The sequence below is a fragment of the Grammomys surdaster genome, unplaced genomic scaffold (genome assembly GCF_004785775.1).
Source record: "Grammomys surdaster isolate TR1022 unplaced genomic scaffold, NIH_TR_1.0 239, whole genome shotgun sequence".
In the NCBI taxonomy this organism is placed as follows: domain Eukaryota; kingdom Metazoa; phylum Chordata; class Mammalia; order Rodentia; family Muridae; genus Grammomys; species Grammomys surdaster.
The window spans coordinates 9,506,004-9,523,789 of NW_021604684.1; the positions used below are offsets into that span (position 1 = coordinate 9,506,004).

Here is a 17,786-nt window from a genome sequence, read left to right on the forward strand (position 1 = left end):
ACAAGAAGGTGTGGCCCTGTTGGAGTAGGTATGTCACTGTGGCTGTGGGCTTTTAGACCCTCATCCTAGCTGCCTAGAAGCCAGTATTCTGCTAGCAGCCTTCAGATGAAGATGTAGAACTCTCAGATCCTCTTGCATCATGTCCACCATGCTCCCACCTTGATGATAATGGACTGAACCTCGGAACCTGTAAGCCAGCCCCAATTAAATGTCTTTATAAGAGTTGCCTTGGTCATGGTATCTGTTCACAGCAGTAAAACCCCAACTAAGACAGAGGTTAAGTTATCAGAGTCTGATCCATAGAGGTTTCAGTCAGCTCTCATGATAGGAGCTGGTGTGACCATCTCTCCACAGAAGAGCCCAGATCCCCCCTGTATCCCCCATGTTGTCCCATTTCGGCCCTGTTAGTTCTTCTCCTAACAGTCCCTGTCCCTAGTTTGTTTGCTTGCTTTTTTATTTCCTTCCACTGGATGGATACTGGGGACTGAATACTGAGGCAGAGAAAGGTGTGCCTATGTGTCTTTCCAACTCTCTCCCAGACGTATGCAGCTCAGGTTCATTACCTAGTTCTGTGGCATTAAAAGAAGGAAAAATGGAATTTGGAAGTGAATCCTTGCTTGAGATGAAATATAGTAGTAAACACAGAAAAGAAACAGCCTTTGTTGGAGCTGGAAGAAGCTTTCATAGCAACAACCCTTGACTCTTAGTTTAAGGATCAACAAACCAAAGTCCAGAGATGGAAAGAAATGGGTGCCATGCCACACAGCATTCGGTGTTAGTGTTGGGAGGAAAGCCCACTTCCTTCACTCTAAAGCTTGGGACTTTCCATGTACTACCTAAGGGACAACAAGCTTTGCCATCAAGATAGCGGGGGAGGGGACCGTCTTGGAATTATGGCATGTCCTCTCTTTGCAGGGCTGTACTCCAGCACAGTTACAAAGCTAAGAGCCTTATAAACATTACCTTATTAAGGCTTCTTGGAAACCCAAGGTCACAGATCCTCTGGGTCATGGGACACCAGCTGAGTGTCCAGTGAATAGACAGAAGACAATGTTATATTTTTCACTTGGTCTAGCAAACCTGGTTTCTAATTATAGGATTTGTTTAACAGTCCTGAGTGGTTTATAAAGGAAGGCTTGGAGTCAGCAGAAGTCTTCAAGACAGGCTGAAGAGTATCAGATGGAAAGACTGGGTAGGATATCTGGAGGGAAGGGAGTCCCCCCCCCAGATCCCCTCCCTGCATCATGGCAGAGGATGGGCAAGCACAGTCTATGTGCAGACCAGGCAGGAGGGGTGTTACTTTTCTCTAATCCCACTAGCCAGGTTGCTCTCAGTTGGAAACTCCTCCTCCCAACTCCTCTCTGATAGCATAACCCTTGGCGTCTGGGGAGAAATATGGCTCTGTCCTATAGCGAGCTGGTAAAATAATCAAAATAATCAGCTACCACCCTGCTGTGATACCATCTCATCCATCACCATGGTCTAGCTCTTCATCCACAGACACAGGGAGGGGTGCTCATAGGGAGGAGGAAGGTTATTATGAAGGTGACTACCATTCTGCTCCTCTGCCGCCAAGGGCACGGAGAACTTGCCCGAGTACTCCTCCACATGCCAAGATTCTGAGGGCCCAGGTCGTCTACCAATTACCACCACCCTCCTCATTCAGGACTCCGTTTCCCAGTCTACACCCCTCACCACTTAGAGACCCTGCAAATCCTTGCATGTCTACAGTCTCCCAAACCTCACAGCACCTTCCCTCTGTGAGTTAGCTAGCGTACACACAAACAGCCCAGAACCTCTCACACAGAAGAGTCCTACATGTGCTCAAAGTGAAGGCAGCATTCCCAAAGCGGGTGTCGTTCTACTTTTCGGAAAAATATAAGGGGTTTGTGTTTTTAATTCTTTTCTAAATTCCGCCCTTTAATTTGTGTCAAAGTAACATAATAGTATAATAGCACTTTATAAGATGTGTAAAGAACGGGGTGTAAATAACGAGACGGCTCAGTGGTTAAAAGCACTTGCTGTTTCTGCAGTGGATCTGAGTTCAGCCCTTAGCACCTGTGTCTGATGACTCTCAACTGCCTCTAACTCCAGAAATTACAATGCCTTCTTCTGGTCTCAAAGGGCACTCATACACCCATGGCATATGTTCACTTAGAAACATACCCACAAAAAAAATCCTTTAAAAGGATGGATAAGGACCAGAGAGATGGCTCAGCTGTGAAGATATTTCTTACCAAGCCTGACAGTCTGAGTTCAATCTCCTGGACCCAAATAAAGATAGTTGGAGAGAACTTTCCACCTACTAGGCAGACACTCTGCCACTGAGCTGTGTTCCCAGACAGTATTTTGTTTGTTTGCTTGTTTGTTTGTTGGCAATGTCTCCCAGCTGGCCTGAAATTCATGATGCTTTTGCTTATCCTTTCCAGTGCAAAAATTGTGCGTACACACACACACACACACACACACACACACACACACGATGCGGAGGAGGCTAGAGATTCGTTTAAAGCCTTTCTTGCCCTGATCTGAATCCTTATAAACTGTTTCCCAGAAGTTTCCCAGGCTTCCCAGTAGGAATTGAGCTCTTGACATGCCCCTTACATCACTGTGACAAGAGAAGCTTAATTAGTAACCGGTGTCTACTGGCCTGCCTACTCCCAAGACGGTGACAGACCCTTAAATCAGGCAGTCTTTATCTTTGAAGCGTCCCACTTGTTCTTATAAAGGTCAGATGGGAGTCAGTATCTCATCCCCAATAAAGGCATGGACAAATGCCTGAGTATATTAATCCTACTGCCTTCTGAAACCCCCCCCCCATGCTTCTCAAGACCTCTCGTGTCACATAGCACTGTCTTCTGTACAGTGCAGTTGCTCCTGATGGGGGCTCCCAGGGACATTGCTCCTCCCCCAACCTTTTCCTCCCCTCTTTCATTTCCCAGAATGCATTCTCAACGAACAAGACAAATGTCCCTGGATCCAGATGCCTCTAAGCTGAATCTACTCAAAGGCTTCAGTTACAACCCGCCCCCAAGATGTCCCTCTTGTCCCTGGAAAAAATGAATTCTCATTCTTCTCCAAAAGGGAATATTAGTAAATACGACACAGTAGAAATGATCTGACTTCCCTGTCTCGACACCATGGTATCCACCTCAGTACTCTGCACACAAGCCAATACTCAGGCACTTTTGTTTGAGGGGAAAAAAAAAGCAGCCAGAATATCTGCAGTCCACATCCCCTTCGGTGCCTGGCTCACACGCTGCCAACTGAGCACAAAGTATGGGCCTTTCTCATGGATTGGGTGTCCCGGTCTCTGCCACCCACAGCAAGGCAGTGGCCAAACAGATGGAAAGCCTGTCCCCAGTTCGGATCCTTTCTCATCTGTTCATAATGCACTGGAGGTGAGTGTGGGGTTTGGGCTGTCCACACACTCAATTCCCAGGGCACAAAGAAAGTGATTGTGGCCTGCCATGTCGTTTGTGGAGAGTAGGCGTCAGGCTACCCCAGGCCCTGTGACTCGGCCTGTGTATTCCGACCACATTCAAGGGGATAGCTGGGGTGAGGGCAAAGGCGACGAAGACGAGGGATGCGACCAAGTGGCCCGTGACTTGCGGGCAGAGTTCTCGGCCAGGGCGTCGTCGGAGACCAAGAGGGCCCCGCCACTCCCACCGGTCGGGGACCGGTCGGTCGCCGGTCCTGCCGGATAAGCGGATAAGCGTAAAGGCATCTTCCCAGCGACTGCAGCCAAGCGAACTCAGGTTCGGCGGTGGCCCATCCTAGCCCTTTCCATTCTCTGCTCGCTGCTGTTCGCCGTCCTCCTCGCTTTCCTCCTCGCCATCGCCTACCTGATCGTTAAAGAATTGCATGCAAACTCCTAACTCAAAACATCCAGGAAATCCAGGACACAATGAGAAGACCAAACCTAAGGATAATAGGTATAGATGAGAATGAAGATTCCCAACTTAAAGGGCCAGTAAATATCTTCAACAAAATTATTGAGGAAAACTTCCCTAACCTAAAGAACAAGATGCCCATAAACATACAAGAAGCCTACAGAACACCAAATAGACTAGACCAGAAAAGAAATACCTCCCGTCACATAATAATCAAAACATCAGATGCACAAAACAAAGAAAAAATACTAAAAGCAGTAAGGGAAAAAGGTCAAGTAACATATAAAGGCAGACCTATAAGAATTACACCAGACTTCTCACCAGAGACTATAAAAGCCAGAAGAGCCTGGACTGACATCATACAGACACTAAGAGAACACAATTGCCAGCCCAGATTACTATACCCAGCAAAACTCTCAATCACTATAGATGGTGAAACCAAGATATTCCATGACAAAACCAAATTTGCACAATATCTTCCCACAAACCCAGCACTTCAAAGGATAATTGATGGAAAATGCCAACACAAGGAGGGAAACTACAACCTAGGAAAAGCAAGTAAGTAATCTTCCAACAACCCCCAAAAAAGATACAAACATAACTTTACCTCTAATAAAAAAAATAACAGGAAGCAACAATCATTTTTCCTTAATATCTCTTAACATCAATGGTCTCAATTCCCCAATAAAAAGACGCAGACTATCAGACTGGATACACAAACAAGACCCAGAATTTTGCTGCATACAAGAAACGCACCTCAGTGACAAAGACAGACACTACCTCAGAATAAAAGGGTGGAAAACAATTTTTCAAGCCAATGGTCCCAAGAAACAAGCTGGAGTAGCCATTCTAATATCAAATAAAATCGACTTTCATCCAAAATTAATCAAAAAAGATAAGGAAGGACACTTCATACTCATCAAAGGAAAAATCTACCAAGGTGAACTCTCAATTCTGAACATCTATGCTCCAAATGCAAGGGCACCTACATACATAAAAGAAACTTTACTAAAGCTCAAAACACACATTACACCTCATACAATAATAGTGGGGGATTTCAACACCCCACTGTCAGCAATGGACAGATCATGGAAACAGAAACTAAACAGAGACACTTTGAAATTAACAGAAGTTATGAACCAAATGGACTTAACAGACATCTATAGAACATTTCATCCTAAAACAAAAGAATATACCTTTTTCTCAGCACCTCATGGTACCTTCTCCAAAATAGACCATATAATTGGTCACAAAACAAGCCTCTACAGATACAAAAAGATTGAAATAATCCCTTGCATCTTATCAGATCACCACGGACTAAGACTGGTCTTTAATAATGACAAAAACAATGGAAAACCCACGTACACATGGAAACTGAACAACTCTCTACTCAATGATGACTTGGTCAAGGAAGAAATAAAGAAAGAAATGAAAGACTTTTTAGAATTCAATGAAAATGAGGACACATCATACCAAAACTTGTGGGACTCCATGAAGGCAGTGCTAAGAGGAAAGCTCATAGCTCTAAGTGCCTACAAAAAGAAACTGGAAAGAGCACACACTAACAAGTTGACTGCACAACTAAAAGCTCTAGAACAAAAAGAAGCAAATACACCCAGGAGGAGTAGAAGGCAGGAAATAATCAAACTCAGGGCTGAAATCAACCAAATAGAAACAGAAAGAACAATACAAAATATCAATAAAACCAGGAGTTGGTTCTTTGAGAAAATCAACAAGATAGATAAACCCTTAGCCAGATTAACCAGAGGGCACAGAGACAGTATCCAAATTAATAAAATCAGAACTGAAAAGGGAGACATAACAACAGAAACTGAAGAAATTCAAAAAATCATCAGATCCTACTACAAAGGCCTATACTCAACAAAACTGGAAAACCTGGATGAAATGGACAATTTCCTAGACAGATACCAGGTACCGAAGTTAAACCAGGAGCAGATAAACCATCTAAATAATCCCATAACCCCTCAGGAAATAGCAGCAGTCATCAAAAGCCTCCCCACTAAAAAAAGCCCAGGACCAGATGGTTTTAGTGCTGAATTCTATCAGACCTTCAAGGAAGACCTAATACCAATTCTCTTCAAACTATTCCACAAAATAGAGACAGAAGGAACACTACCCAATTCGTTCTATGAAGCTACAATTACACTCATACCCAAACCCCACAAGGACCCGACAAAGAAAGAGAACTTCAGACCAATCTCCCTTATGAACATCGATGCAAAAATACTCAATAAAATTCTAGCAAACCGAATCCAAGACCACATCAAAACAATCATCCATCATGATCAAGTAGGTTTTATCCCAGGAATGCAGGGATGGTTCAATATTCGGAAATCCATCAATGTAATCCACTATATAAACAAACTTAAAGAAAAAAACCACATGATCATCTCACTAGATGCTGAGAAAGCATTTGACAAAATTCAACATCCCTTCATGATAAAAGTCTTGGAAAGATCAGGAATTCAAGGCCCCTACCTAAACATAGTAAAAGCAATTTACAGCAAACCAGTAGCCAACATCAAGCTAAATGGAGAGAAACTTGAAGCAATCCCACTAAGATCAGGGACTAGACAAGGTTGCCCACTCTCCCCCTACCTATTCAATATAGTACTGGAAGTCTTAGCCAGAGCAATTAGACAGCAAAAAGAAGTCAAAGGGATACAAATAGGAAAGGAAGAAGTCAAAATATCGCTATTTGCAGATGATATGATAGTATACTTAAGTGACCCCCAAACTTCCACCAGAGAACTCCTAAACCTGATAAACAACTTCAGCAAAGTGGCTGGTTATAAAATCAACTCAAACAAATCAGTAGCCTTCCTCTACATGAAAGATAAACAGACTGAAAAAGAAATTAGGGAAATGACACCCTTCACAATAGTTGCAAATAATATAAAATACCTTGGTGTGAATCTAACCAAGCAAGTGAAAGACCTGTATGACAAGAACTTCAAGTCTCTGAAGAAAGAAATTGAAGAAGATCTCAGAAGATGGAAAGATCTCCCATGCTCATGGATTGGCAGGATTAATATAATAAAAATGGCCATCTTGCCAAAAGCAATCTACAGATTCAATGCAATCCCCATTAAAATCCCAACTCAATTCTTCACAGAGTTAGAAAAGGAAATTCTCAAATTCATATGGAATAACAAAAAACCCAGGATAGCGAAAACTATTCTCAACAATAAAAGAACTTCTGGAGGAATTACCTACCATCCCTGACCTCAAGCTGTACTACAGAGCAATAGTGATAAAAACTACCTGGTATTGGTACAGAGACAGGCAGGAAGATCAGTGGAATAGAATTGAAGACCCAGAAATGAACCCACACTCCTATGGTCACTTGATCTTTGACAAAGGAGCTAAAACTGTCCAGTGGAAAAAGGACAGCATTTTCAACAAATGGTGCTGGTTCAACTGGAAGACAACATGTAGAAGAATGAAAATTGATCCATTCTTATCTCCTTGTACAAAGCTCAAGTCTATGTGGATAAAGGACCTCCACATAAAACCAGATACACTGAAACTAATATAAGAGAAGGTGGGGAAAAGCCTCGAATACTTGGGCACAGGGGAAAAGTTCCTGAACAGAACTCCAATGGCATATGCTCTAAGATCGAGAATTGACAAATGGGACTTCATAAAATTGCAAAGTTTCTGTAAGGCAAAGGACACTGTCAATAGGACAAAACGACAACCAACAAATTGGGAAAAGATCTTTACCAATCCTTCATCTGATAGAGGGCTAATATCCAATATATACAAAGAACTCAAGAAATTAGACTCCAGACAACCAAATTACCCTATTAAAAAATGGGGTATAGAGCTTAACAAAGAATTTTCAACGGAAGAAACTCGAATGGCCGAGAAGCATCTAAAGAAATGTTCAGCATCCTTAGTCGTCAGGGAAATGCAAATCAAAACAACCCTGAGATTCCATCTCACACCAGTCAGAATGGCTAAGATTAAAAACTCAGGTGATAGTAGATGCTGGCGAGGGTGTGGAGAAAGAGGAACACTCCTCCATTGTTGGTGGGACTGCAAGATGGTGCAACCACTTTGGAAATCAGTCTGGCGGTTCCTCAGAAAATTGGACATAGCATTACCCGAGGATCCAGCTATACCACTCCTAGGCATATACCCAGAAGATGCTCGAACATATAACAAGGACATATGCTCAACTATGTTCATAGCAGCCTTATTTATAATAGCCAGGAGCTGGAAAGAACCCAGATGTCCTTCAACTGAGGAATGGATTCAAAAAAATGTGGTATATTTACACAATGGAGTATTACTCAGCTATTAAAAACAATGAATTCGAGAGGTTCCTTGGTAAATGGATGGAACTAGAAATTATCATCCTGAGTGAGGTAAGCCAATCACAAAAGAAGACACATGGTATTCACTCACTGATTATTGGATATTAGCCTAGAACCTTGAAATGCCCAAGATGCAACTCACAGGCCACATGAAGTCCATAAAGAAGGAAGACCAAGTGAGGGTGATTCGGTCCTTCTTAGAAGGAGCAACAAAATACCCAAGGGAGCAAATATGGAGACAAAGTGAGGGACAGAAACTGAAGGAGGGGCCGTCTCAAGACCACCCCACCTGAGTATTTATCCCATGTGCAATCACCAAAGGTAGATGCTGATGTGGAAGACAGGAAGTGCATGCTGATAAGAGCCTGATATGGATATCTCCTCAGAGGCCTTCAAGAGTCAGACATATTCAGAGGCAGATGCTCACAACTAGCCATTGAACTGATCATGGGGTTCTCAATAGAGGAGTTAGAGTGAAGACTGAAGGAGCTGAAAGGATTTGTGGCACCATGAGGAGAGCAACAATACCAACCAACCACAGCTCCCAGGGTCTAAACCACCAGCCTGGGAGCACTTAGGGGGGGATCCAGGGCTTCAGGTGAATATGTAAAAGTGGAGGGCCCTGCTGGGCATAGGTGGAAGAAGAGAACCTTGACCTCATGAAGGCTGGATGCCCCAGGGGGTGGGAATTTTGAGGGTGGGGAGGTGGGAGTGGGGGGGTGTAGATAGAGGTTACATCCACAGAGAAGAAGGAGGAGGGGCGAGGGATTGGGGGTTCCGAGGGGGTGGTGGGGGATGGGGTAAGGGGACAACATAGGAAATGTAAATAAATCATCCAATAAAAAAAAAGAAAAAAAAAGAAAAAAAAAGAATTGCATGCAGAAAACTTTGAAAAATGAAGATGATATACATACTGGGCTGTTAGGATTCTGGTCTCTGCTGATAATATCTCTAACTGCTGGATTATCCTGTTGCAGCTTTTCTTGGACAGTGACTTATTTTGATTCTTTTGAACCAGAAATGTTTCCGCCTACTCCTCTTTCACCTGCTAGGTTCAAGAAACTGACTGGACATTCTTTCCACATGGGCTACAGCATGGCAATTTTGAATGGTGTTGTAGCTGCTCTCACTGTGGCATGGTGCCTCATGTAAACCCACGATAGAGCATCAGTGTTTGTGAAAGTCATGATTGTTTTTGAAGTAACAGAAACGAAATTGCCTACTTGGAAGACTATGGAATGTGATCCAGATACATACTATCATCATCATTATGGAAGACCTTATAGAGGCCATTTCTTAAATGTAGAAGATGTTTACTTCATCTTTTTACTTTTGTTTGTGTAGTTTATCAGTTACAGAAGATATTTTAATGGAAATCAAACTTGGACACTTGAATACAGGACAATGCCTACCTTTCTATGTATATCCCATCTTTTACTAGCAGATATTGATATTCCTGGTTGAGGTAGAAATATTTATATACTTCAATAAGAAAACAGTACTGAGTCCAAGTGTGTTAGCAAGACCTTCAAGCCCAGCACTTTGGAGACAGAAGCAGTTTCTGTGGGTTTGAGGTTCACCTATAGTTGCACAATGAGATCATTTCAAGAAAAAGAAGAAAACAATTCCTATTCTTTGACATTTTGTAGAAGCTACAAAAATCATAGTTTTTGATAATCAGTAGAATGCATATGTCCATTTATATTTTTTGTGGAGTATAGCTAGGGGTTTTATATATTTTTATAATACTGAATTAGTGTTTTTAAAATGATTACATTTATACCTATATGGTTGTAAATTTTATTTCTTAGCTGGTGTAAACCTGTCCTTTAGTATTTTGTCTCTTTTAAAAAAAAAAACATTAGGGCTGGAGAGATGGCTCAGCGGTTAAGAGCACTGACTGCTTTTCCAGAGGTCCTGAGTTCAAATCCCAGCAACCACATGGTGGCTCACAACCATCCATAATGAGATTGGATGCCCTCTTCTGGTGCGTCTGAAGACAGCTACAGTGTACTCATCAATAAAATAAATAAATAAATAAATAAATATTTAAAAAAAACATTAAAGTACATTGACTTGAGTTTAAGATTAAGTAAATTTATTTTTTTGACAAAAACATACTACAAATTCAGGGTAAATTATTTGTTGTTATAATGTTAAGAAATTTGAGACTTTTAGTCATTTCTATTTTCCACAATTGAAAGTATTTATTTTGATGTATATATTAAGGCAACAAAATGTGTACTATTTTGTTTTTAGTAAATGAAAACCTAAAAATTTTGTATGTAGAAATGTTTGAACTTGTTTATTTTTAATCTCAAGAATTTAGTTACCAAAGTAGAAAAGGTATTTTGATACTCTGTATATGTACATATAATTAAACTGTAATATGTATGTTGTAATAATTGTATATATTGTAATTGTCATGTCAAAGTTTTTTGTTATTTTCATATTAATTAAGCTTTAAATGTTAAAAAAGAAAGAAAGAAAGAAAGTGATTGTGGCAGGAACTGTTGTGGCTGAGAAAAGACGATTATATTTTGAAGTAATCCTAAGATAAAAATAATAATAAGGTGGGGTTAGAGAGATGGCTCAGTAGTTAAGAGCACTTACTGCTCTTGTAGAGGACCTGGGTTTGGGTCCCAGCACCACATGATGGCCCACAAACACCTATAACTCCAGTTGCAGGGGATTGAATGCCCTCCTCTGTCCTTTGTGAGTACTGTACACACATATATGTAGGCAAAATACTCATTCACATAAAAAGTAAATACATCTTTAAAATATTTTTTAAAAAGTATAACAGAACAACAAATTGTGTATGATAGCCTTATGTAAAGAATTTACAAAGTTAGTTCTCAGCATGTGGGATTAGAGTGTAGTCTAGAGTATGTAACAGCTCTGGGCACCAACTCGTCTTGAGTGAATTGTGTTCAATGAAGCTTCCCAACCAGTAGTGTTGTGTAAGAGACTTTAAATGTGTAGAAGTGAAGCAAAACACACACACACACACGCACACATCACTCCTTATCCCAGAAAGGGAACCCATGACTGACCAAAGTAATGATTGCACCAAAGTCTATCTTGGTGAAGCAGTGGGTTTTTATCAGGGTAATTAGCAGGAGTCTGAGTGAGTGGTCACTTACAGAAGCAGGGATGAGTCAAAAGCAGCTGCATCACTGAAAAGCTCAGTACCAACAAAGTGATGAGTCATGAAAGCTACAACCCTGCACAATTTCCCAGGTCTGAGAGAGCTCTCTCAACATGTGTAGTCAGAGTCGACTTCCCTCACAGCTGCTTACCCCTTCTAGAAAGCCTGATAGAGGCCTTAGAGAATCTTCTAAGTTTTTCCCATTGCCTCTACCCCCTGCCACTCCAAATATGTGACCTTTTGTCTATCTTGGGAGTCTTGAGCCTCAAATCTCCTCCCCGCCTCCCTCCCAGAGGGAATGTTTCAATTCTGAGGAAACCATTAGTCAACAGGTAGGTCTGATTAGTGACGGCTATCACCTGTCAATCACCGGTGTTTAACTCTCTTTACTCTTGGTTTCTTAGAACAGGGAAATTTCTAGTAGACTCATGAGCTCAAGATCTGAAATTGGGAATGAAGGGATGGATGGATGGACGGTATGCTAGGTAGGTGGAATCGGATTGAGGCTGAAGAGTCTTTACAGCCTCTTTCCAACCTGCTCAAACAAATCTAAACTGGAAATGACCTCACCCAGACTTCTTGGAGGAAGGCCATAGTTACAGCTGTTAGGAGTACCACCACATGGTCATGTATATAGCAATGTCTCCTCACTCATGACTGGAGTTGACTTGTAGGCCTTCTTTAAATTGGTATGATAAAGTCCTAATCCTCAACACCTCAGAATTTGGCCCTGTGATCTTACTAGACTCCTGCGACCTTGAATTCTTCACCATGACAGACTAGGCTTTGAACTATGAGATAAAATAACGTCTTTCTCCCTTGAGTTGGCTTTGGCAGAGCATTTAGCCACAGCAACAGGAAAGAGAACTAAGACATTGACCATATTTAGAGATAGGACTCTTCAGGTATGATTAGAATGAGGTCACATCAGCATCCAGGGAGATAACTGTCCCTTAAGAGGAGGGGAAATTAGAGACAGACACGGAAGTGAGGCCACATGAACACGGAGGCAGAAATGGGAGTAATTCATCTGCAAGTCAAAGAACTCCAAAGATTGTTTACTCCTCAGACACTAAGCACGGGTAAAGGCCACCCTTTATTCTCATAGCCTTAGAAGGACATCACCTTGTCAACCCTCTGACTTTAGACATCCCACAGATACACGCATACACAGGTATGTACTACCCATGCACTTGGAAACTAAAAGTCAGGAGAGCTGCTGGCGTCATATTCAAAGGCTAGGGAACCAGGGAGCTCCTAGTGTCTTTCCTGGGGACCACAAGACAAGATTGGGATCTCCAAGGTCTAAGAGCAGGAGATGGATCTCAGCTGAGAAAGAGGGGTGGGGTGGACTCACCCTCCCTGCTTTCTATTTCATTTGCGTTTCATCGGATTAGGAGATGAGCAGCCACTGTAGCAAAGGTAGGTTTCCTTTACTTCGTTAGAAATAGTACACTAGAAGAGGTGTTTTATTGGCCACCCTGGCATGGCTTAGTCTAGCCAACTTGAGTTAGAAGACTAACCATGGCATATCTTTCTGATGGCAAGAGTGGAAACAACCTGGCAAGACAGCTCTGTCATATTAGCCAACTTGAACATTCTTCCAGCACATTCTTTCCAACAATGCATTTTGGTGCACACTCAACGAAACACAAACTCACCCGTATAACTGAAGTGTTCTTAATATTTATGGTGTGTGTGTGTGTGTGTGTGTGTGTGTGTGTGTGTGTATGCCCATATGTGTGTGAATTCATGTTTGTGTACTACATGTATGCAGTGCCCTCAGGGCCAGAAAAGGGCATCAGATCTTCTGGGACTGAACTTATAGATGGTTGTGAGCCATCATGTGGATACTGGGAACTGAACCCATGTCCTCTGGAAAAGCTCTTAATCACAGAGCTACCTCTCCAGGCCCTGTGATGTGTACTGTTGCACTATTTGGGGTACAGTCAATGTGTCAGGGTTGTCCATGGAGGTTCAAATGTTCAAGGCCCTGCCTCATGTTGGTAATAGCAGTAAGTCAGACATGCAGCCCCTCTGCCCTCTCCAGCTTGCACACAAGCCCACCCCACCCCCATCCTGCTAGGTTGTGGTGGGTGGTCTGCAGATTGTCTAAGCAGTGTCAGCCCCTTCTGTCCTGTGAGTTATTCACTATGGTGGAAAAACATGAAAAGACCAACTTAGGCTGATCTCAGCGAGTTACTGCCTGATTTGTGGGGTCAGACTCAGGACTGCCAAAGAGGCCAGGGGGTTGGAAGCCAGTGTGCCAACTATACCAGGAAAGGGTCCCACGCCAACTAATCAGAGCCTTATAATGAAATCCATTGCCGTTTCCTGTCAGCATCCCGTGCCAGGCTGTCCAAACGTTTTGGGAGAACTATGCTACACATTGTTTCTTCCACCTCCATAACCAGTCTTCCTTGGCGAGCAGCACAAAGGGTCTGTTCCATCCTTCTCCAGGACGATGGGCAACTTACTCTCCCCTGCCATTCCCAGAGATGCTCCCTCAGGCGCTGCATAGTCAGAGTCTGTCCTGGCTTGTCTATGCAGAAGACTGTAGAAGAGACAAAACGAACTCAACCTGGCTGTTCACACACTCACCACCTCATCCACCCACCCATGTGTTTTGCTCCAGTGAGAGTCTATCATGTGTCTTCAGTACCGGGCTTGTTAGAAAGTCTCATTACTATGTGAAGGGAAGCTCTCTAGCATGATCTTTGAGAGTTAATACATCCTCTACTCTTCCAATTGGGCTGCTGATGAAAGTATGTTTTTGACAGCATAGTTTGATCACAAAGCAAGTAATTATAAGAATTTTGAATCCGATAGTGGTGACCTACACCTTTAGTCCCAGCACTCAGGAGGCAGAGGCAAGTGGATCTCTGTGAGTTCTTAGCAGCCTGGTCTACAGAGTAAATTCTGGGACAGCCAGGGCTACACAATGAAAACTTGTCTCAAAGAAAAACAAAAAGGAGGAGGAGGAAGAGGAGGAGGAGAAAGGAGGGGGGAGGAGGAAAAGAGGAGGGGAGAAGGGGGAGGGGGAGAAAGAAGAGGAGGAAAAGGAAGAAGAGGAGAGGGAGAGGGAAGAAGAGGAGGAGGGGGGAAGGAAAAGGGGAAGGGGAAGGGGAAAAGGAAAAAGAAGAAGAAGAAGGAGGAGGAGGAAGGAAGGAAGGAAGGAAGGAAGGAAGGAAGGAAGGAAAGAAAGAAAGAAAGAAAGAAAGAAAGAAAGAAAGAAAAGAGAGAAAGAAAATTAATTTTGGATTAATTACTTTCCTCAAAAAAGCAACTTACTTAACTTACTTCTTGTTGGGACAGTGTGATGGCTCAACAGATAAAGACACAGAATGATAACCTGAATTTGACCTGTAGAAGAAAAGAACAGACTCTGAAAAGTTGTCTTCTGACCTCCATATGTGCACTATGGTACTAGACACACATACACACACACACACACACACACACACACACAGAGTCATATATATATATATATGAAGCCATTTAATGAGAAAGAGGTTTATTTTGGCTCACAGTTGGAAGGTACAGTTCATCAGGTGGAGGAAGTCATGAGAGCAGCGGTCCAAGGCTGGTCACACCGTACAGGCAGTCAGGAAGCAGCAAGCACGGAGGTCCAGGCTCAGCTTGCCTTCTCTTTTTTATTCCATCTCAGACCCCAGCCTGTGGGATAATGCCACCCACATTCAGAGGGAGTCTTCCGACCTCATAGATCTTCACAGACTCTCTCAAAGAGACGTTTTCATGGTCAATCTAAAGCCAGTCAAGTTGACAGTGGAGATGAGCCATTCCAAATGTCAGCAGTGAAGAAGTCATGTGCCCTCACCTCCCACATTCAAGCACCATTGGAGAAGGCATGTAACATTTCTGGGGTTGGGGATTTTTGTTGTTATTGTTGTTTTGGGGTTTTGGTTTGTTTGTGTCTGTTTAGATAGGGCATCACCCTATATCCCTGGCTAGCCTGAAACTTGCTGTTTAGACCAGACAGGCCTCAAACTCATGGAGTTCTGCCTGCCTCTGCTTCCTAGTGTGTTTCTATGTCTGGCTTGTTTGTTTATTTGTTTGTTGTGATGAGTTGTGGATACAAAGTTTCAGTTTGGGTTTGGGTCTTGAGATACAGTCTCACTTGAGCTGGCCTGGGTCTATGACCCAAGCAGGTCATGGTGGTTTGTATGAGAAATGTTTCCAGTGGTCTCCAGTATTTGACCATTTGGTCTCTGGTTGGTAGTACTGTTTGGGGAGGTGATAGAGCCTTGCTCAGGGAAGTACTTCACTGGGGGGTAGGCTTTGAGAGTTCAAACCCTTGTCCTGCCTTCAGTTTGCTCTCTCAATAGAAAAGTAATTAATACACAGGCCTTGGGCTCTTAGTGATTCTCCTGCCTCAGCCTCCTAAGAGGTGAAATGGATGTGTGTCACCACGATGTTTTGGAGGTTAACTTTTTTCTTTTTCTTTTCTTTTTTTGTTTGTTTGAGCTAAGGTTATCTCTACATAGACCTAGCTATCCCAGAAGTCACTATGTAGACCTGGGTGGTCTTCCACTCACAGAGATCTGCCTGCCTCTGCCTCCCAGCAGATTAAAGGCATGTACCACCACCGCCCAGCTTGGAGCTTAACTTTTAACTTAGGGGTTATGGACCCTGTCTAAATATAATTTTTCTCACCTCTTGGCTTGTATCAGGGAAAGGCTGAGGGCTGACATAGGAAATGAAATTGAGAGGGTCTCAGAGCTGGAAGGGACTTCCCAGGTTTGTATCTACCCTCTACTTGCACTTTCTAGTGGCAGAGAATCCCCTGCTTTACGGGGATAATCCATCAGCCCCTATTAGCCTTCACGTCTTCAGTGATTGTTTCAAGGTCTTTCAGGACTGGGGGTATATGTAGCTCAGTTGCTAGAGTGTTGATTTAACATGCACAAGCTGTGGGTTGGCTCCCTAACACTGCATAAATGTGTGTGATGGCACACACCTGCAATCTCAGCACTCGGGAGCTAAGGGAAACATCAGGGATTGAAGGCCAGCATTGTCTACACAGCAACCTTGAAGCCAGCCTGGGCTACATGAGATTCTGTGCAAAAAAAAAAAAAAAAAAGTCTCTCCTGTGTCTCCACCTGCACAGACTACAGCCCCTCTTTAGTCCCCTTGCAAAGTTAGAGGCAGTCCTATCTTCCCAGGTCTCTCTAAGTCCAGGTCATGAAAGCTGATTTTTTTTTTTTAGAGGAAGATTTGAGAGAGACAACATCCTTGTCTATTGGCCAGTGTGGCCTTCAATTCCTAGACTAAAGCTGTCCTCCTGGCTCAGTCTCCCAAGGAGCTGGGAAAACAGGTATGCACCACCATACCTGTACTGGCTGGTTTTGTGTGACAACTTGACACAAGCTGGAGTTATCACAGAGAAAGGAGCCTCCCTTGAAGAAATGCCTCCATGAGATTCAGCTGTAAAGCATTTTCTCAATTAGCGATCAAGGGGGGAGGGCCCATTGTGGGTGGTGCCATCCTTGGACTGGAAGTTTTGGGTTCTATAAGAAAGCAAGCTGAGCAAGCCCGGGGAAGCAAGCCAGTAAGAAACATCCCTCTATGGCCTCTGCATCAGCTCCTACTTCCTGCCCTGTGTGAGTTCCAGTCCTGATTTCCTTTGGTGATGAACAGCAATGTGGAAGTGTAAGCTGAATAAACCCTTTCCTGGCCAACTTGCTTCTTGATCATGATGTTTGTGCAGGAATAGAACCCCTGACTAAGACAATACCTGAGTGGCCAGTGGACTCTTTGGTAATCGTGCTGTTAGCTCACAGGCAGAGCCGGCTAGGCAGCACTGCAGAGCTGATAGGAACGGGCAATGACACATCCCCAGAGCTCACACTGTCGCTTCTTCTTTCAGTCAGAAGCCAGAGTGCATGACTAAGGTAGCATGGTCTCTAGAGGGAGTTTTCCTTCGTGGTTCTCTTGAGCTGGCTTTGCCTTCCCTCTGGGCCCTGTAGACAGCCCATTATTGTACTCAGCTGGAACCCAGGGGTTGGAGAGGTAGAGTTTCACTTGGGCACCTTGTCAGATGGCTAACTCCCATGCAGAACCTGGGGAAGGGGACATGATGAGACTTCTCCACCCAGCATCGCTCACTTGCGTTCCAAAGAAAGCATGTGTGTCGTTATCTCCCAACCCACGGAAGGAAGCAGAGACATCATCAGCAACTGCTGTGTGGCAATCCCTTGGGAACTGAGGGCTTCATCAGCTCTGTCCTAAGGAGGAGGGAGGCCATTATTATTAGTCTCTCAGGCATCAAGGCGTAGAGCTGAGCCCAGGATGATTCCAGCCCCCTCCCCTTCTCTTGCTCACACCACCCCTTCCCCCCACAACCACCCCCCGCCCCGGATGCATTACCACCCTGCCAAT

At 43.5% G+C, this 17,786-nt stretch overlaps 1 pseudogene; it reads left to right on the top strand.

Moving 5' to 3' along the window:
- The first annotated feature begins 3,470 nt into the window (after positions 1-3,470).
- LOC114626713 lies at positions 3,471-9,412 on the top strand (annotated as a pseudogene).
- Positions 9,413-17,786: the final 8,374 nt, after the last annotated feature.